We start from the raw sequence: 4,251 nt of genomic DNA on the forward strand, positions 1-4,251 counted from the left end.
AGAAGACTTAACATGTTGACGAGGAAAACATGTTTCGTGTAACAGGAACATTTGTTTGATTGGGTTACACTCTTGCCAGTGTTGTGTTTGTGAAGTTTCGTGATTAATTTGAAGCTCAGCAAATATACAAACGTGTTACGTTTTATCTTAATCTAAGATGTTATCTTTAACGTACTCTTATGGAGTATATACATGTACATAAATTGTTATTGTCACCGATTAATGTTGAATGAACGGCCAAGAAGTACTATTTGTGTACATAGTAATTTGTTTATGCACGTGCGTTTATTTTACAAGGTGACAGCATTAAGCAGAATATCACGTTATTTAGGGAGGGGTAGTATTTAATCAGTCTTCAGTTTGTCTCAGCTTACACGATCTTTTAAATGAGGCACATTATGCCTCAGAACCACTAATTATTTAGATCTTTATATAGGGTAACCTTAAGTTTGAAATTTTTTAGAGCATGTCAGGTGCTTAATAACATGAAGATAGAAGCGCAAAATGTGAAACTTTTTGCAATAAATGTAGCCAAATGTAAACAAAGTAGTTTTTGACTTACATACAAAATACTAAATTACTATAACTGCAGTAATTGCCAAAAAGCAACAGTCAGGTAATTTGCAAATCAATTACTTTTTGGAAACTAACAAAATATAAAAGGCTTTTGAGAAATAATAATAAAAGCATTTCTGAGGCATAATGGGCTTTTAATATTTCATACAGGGAAACTTAATCAAAATGATATTTATAAATAGGGCAACATATTTGCAGAAATATTATGTTTAAAGCAACACAAGTTAGCTAGAATATTAGGGGAGTACATGCTTTGTTTTTCAACGTTGACGTTGATTTAACTAATTTATCTTTCACTTGTGTAAATAACTTTTTTGCTACGTTCAACTCTTGCTCAGTACTCAGTATAATAGCACAACATTATCATTACAGCATTATTAAGATTTAACATGTAAAACTGTCTTTTTACAGTTCAGTAGACATTTGAGATATATAAAAAAATCCAAAATTTTTAATTTAATCAATTGTTATTTCTTATATGTTATGAAAATATTGTAAACATGTCATTTGTTATAAAGCTGCATGCCTCCAGAGGAACTAAAACAATTTCAAGAAAATTACCCTTGACTCAAAATGTACTAAAATGTTAGTTATTAAAATTATTCGCAATTCAAGACATAATTTGCAAGTAATATGCAATCAATGACTGATTTTAATCTGAATATGTATCACCATATTTCTGTGTGAATTACGCGGTAAGTTTTTGTTTGTTTGTTTTGTTTTGTTTGTTGTTGTTGTTGTTGTTTGTATGTTGTTTTGTTGTTGTTGTTGTTGTTGTTGTTGTTATTGTTGTTTTCTTTGCATATTCTGACATATCTGGAGGCATGCTGCTTTAAACAATTATAGTTTAACTAAGAGAATATTAAATGTTTATCATGAAGATATAGAATACGATGAATGGTTTTACAGACAATACTAAATATGAAGATATATTATAATACTATAAATAATGTAAACTTTTTAATCGTTTGTCATTCATGAAGAGTTTCTGTTAACTAAAGTTGTTTATTGATATTCAATAAATTTGAAACATTTTTAATAACTGTATTTTAGTATGTATTCAGCTTTATGCGAGTGTCATTTTGGGATCCATATTATAACAGAGCTATATTTCTAATTTTGTCCTAACTCATTACGTTTTCTCCATTGTTATTTTTCATTTTACTTTTTGTTATATATAAATAAAAAATAAACAATATTTTATTGTTTCTTATTTTCCAAGTCTATTTTAGCGCCACTTTTTATTTAAGAAAATGTGGACCTTACGTCATGATCCATTTGTCGGCGTCAGCGTTAGTTTTCGTTTGTGGTCAATTAAAGTACTTCAATACTAACGATAAATAAAGTTCAAACATTATGAGCAGATGAACCTTAGTAGATTCTACCTGTCAGACTTTTTTAAGGCAAAGGGTCAAGTTCATTTGGTCCTGTCATATCAAAATATAAAATTTGGTATTGTAGCAAAATACGTCGACCAATGAACTTCAAACGTTGTATGTACATGTTTCTTGATAATCTTTATTTTGATGAGACACCTATCAATTTTGTGATTGGGAATTGTGCGAGGAGTGTTCAAATAGAACGTTAAATTGTTCAATATTGCAAAAACAAATCAAAACGAAATGAAAGTTATCGGGTAGAGATACATTTCAGCTTTACACTGATACAACATTCACTAAAATCCGTTTACTTTAGCTGTGTTTATAGCTCGCTATACATTGCCTACTTGCTTACTGTAATACAAAAAATGGTTGGTAGAAGATATGAATGTACCATTAAAATACCGTCTTACATGCGGAATTGTTGTCTCATTGGCACAGAGTGTAACGTCATTTTTTATGACAGCTGATCTGTATATGGACAAAAATGATATCTGTTATTCTTGAGTTAATAAATTCAAATGTGGGTTACTTACGGCTTAGATGCACCCCATGTCCGTCACCTTCATTTCGCAAAGTCTGTCAAGATTATTGCTAAAGTGAAAGAAGCAGTTAATACCAATGCAAGATACACCACTAGGTAAACCAGTATAATTGGCATCAAATTAAGAGCAGCTCACACAATTTTTAAACGTGATTTGAGAAAGATTTGTAATTCCCCATTGGCTGCCAGATGAGCAGAAAAATCCAAAATTTGTTGCTTTAACAGTGCCGGTCTTTTGCAAATGTCGTCACTGGTGACGAGATATGGATTCGGTTTTATGAGTCTAAACGAAAACACCGAAACAAGATTTGGGCTTCAAAGTCTGGCAAAAGAATGCATTGCTTAAAGGACCTTCAGTATACAGCAAGTCAACGCAGTTTTCTCGTCAAACAACTGACCACATCACAACTAAAATCGCACACGTTCCGTTCCAAAGTTTCCTCCGTTGTGTATTTGTTGAAGGACTTTTATACTTTGACCAAATATACAAAAATAAATGTTAAACTCATGTACTAACATTTAATGATACATATTAAGATATTATAAATTGTATACAGTTCTACACGACTACTGTTATTTGTTTTTTGTCTTTTGATATGGACCATTCATCCTCGCAAACGAAATAGGGTATGTAATTTGTAAGATTTAATAGTGTAACTATTTCCACAGGGTAATTCATTTTAGTACTCTTTACAACGTTATAACTATTCATAGATCATAAACGACAGAAAATCTTGAGTATTTACAAGTTACCTTAATTGCGAGTATAACAAAAACTCAAGAATATATATTACATGTACTTAAAATAAAAACATTTGGTCAAGTAACAGTGTACTGAACTTTCATAAGTTCATAGGTAATCGTAAATGGGGTCAGACATTTTGTGAATTATAAACTAGGTTAAAGTCATTGTTGTTAACAGTAAAGTACAAAAATATGCCACTGTGGAGACACAATGGACCATTTTGCAAATTTATGGTCGATACAATAAAGAAAGGATGAGTGGACCATCTTTTAGTTTTCACATTTACTGTATTTAAAATCTTTACATAGATTCTTTCTTCTTATTTTGTGAAAAGTTGCTGATCGCATGTTTGTTAATAAAAAGATATGTATTTTCTATATTGTAAGTTATATATTAAAACACCTTCTGGGTAATTGTTATTTTCAGTTATCACATTTGTGTGGCGTCCCGACAGTTCTACAAATTAATGTACATAATTAAAACCAGCATAAACTCACAAAATAAACAGGCATGTGTTATTATAATTAGATTTTTAGACTCGTTCAGATCAAGCTGAACATTAAGTGATGATAATATAATAAATAAGAAAGGGGATGTATTATACAAAAATAAAATTTCGTGTAAATTATGTACACGGTGATCCTTAAAACATTACTGGTGAACTGGTGATTCTAGAAGATGACATTGAATTTAAACAGAAGTCTCTAAAACATACATTTTTAAGTATGAAGACTTCACAATATTTAGAAGTATGTTCTTCTCTGCACAACTTTCGAAGTATGTGAATGTGGGTTAAAGGTGTACGAGTTGTTAGCATTACTGTAGTACCAGATAATGAACCATTTAATTCAGTGTCGGTATACGACTGAAAAAATAAGTGTTATTTTAATTTAAGCGGTTAACTCTACTGGAACTGCTTAATATCTGCAATCAGAAAAGTACCCTTGCGAACTGACCTGGCTCTACACTGAATGGTGGTATCTCAATTTTCCTGGTACCCGGCATAA

This window comes from Ruditapes philippinarum, unplaced genomic scaffold, assembly GCF_026571515.1.
Source record: "Ruditapes philippinarum isolate M1 unplaced genomic scaffold, ASM2657151v2 ctg1233_1_1_1_1, whole genome shotgun sequence".
NCBI classification, from domain to species: domain Eukaryota; kingdom Metazoa; phylum Mollusca; class Bivalvia; order Venerida; family Veneridae; genus Ruditapes; species Ruditapes philippinarum.